Genomic DNA, 774 nt, shown 5'->3' with positions numbered 1-774 from the left:
CGGGGACTCGAGGCGGTTGCAGGGGCGGGACAGGCGCGGGGAGGGGTCTGAGGCGTCCCGTGGGAGGCCCCAACCTCGACTCTCCTGGGCCCTACTCCCAGGTGTTTCTGCATGAGGCCACAGCCCGGCTGATGGCCGGGGCCAGCCCCACGCGAACACACCAGCTCCTGGACCGCAGCTTGAGGAGGCGGGCAGGCCCCGGTGGTAAAGGAGGTGAGGAGGGCGGCTGCCCTGTAAGGGTGTGTGCCCATCCAGCTGGGACTGGCTCTGGCGGGGTATGACGGGTACTGAGGGGTGTGCGTGTGTGTGTGTGTTTGTGAGAGACAGATTGACGGACTTTGTGGGGATGGTGATACTGTTTTTTTGAGTCACTGTCACCCAGGCTGGAGGGCAGTGGCATGCTCACAGCCACCGCAGCCTCAACCTGCGGATCTCAGGTGGTCCTTCTGCCTCAGCCTTCCAAGTAGCTGGAACTGCCGGCGAGCGTGGGCCTGGCCAGCCTTCTTTTAAAAGTGTATCGGAGAGATGCGTTCTCGCCAAGTTGCCCAGGCTGGCCTTGAACCCGGGGCTCAGGCGGTCCTCTCGCCTTAGCCTCTCAGCGTGCTGGGATCACGGGCGTGAGCCACTGGGCTCGGCGGTGGCGATGCCTTTCACGATAAGTCAACCGGGGGCGACTGTCATTTTGGGACCCGGGACGGCACATGCCTGACTCAGTCTGATTCTCCCGGACAGGCCCGGGGGGGGGTGCCCGAGACTGGGGTGCCGAGAGGAGGC

Source organism: Carlito syrichta, unplaced genomic scaffold (assembly GCF_000164805.1).
Source record: "Carlito syrichta isolate Samal-C Ts95f unplaced genomic scaffold, Tarsius_syrichta-2.0.1 Scaffold107910, whole genome shotgun sequence".
Classification (NCBI taxonomy): domain Eukaryota; kingdom Metazoa; phylum Chordata; class Mammalia; order Primates; family Tarsiidae; genus Carlito; species Carlito syrichta.
The sequence above is the reverse complement of the archived record's forward strand: the minus strand, read 5'-3'. Positions refer to the sequence as shown.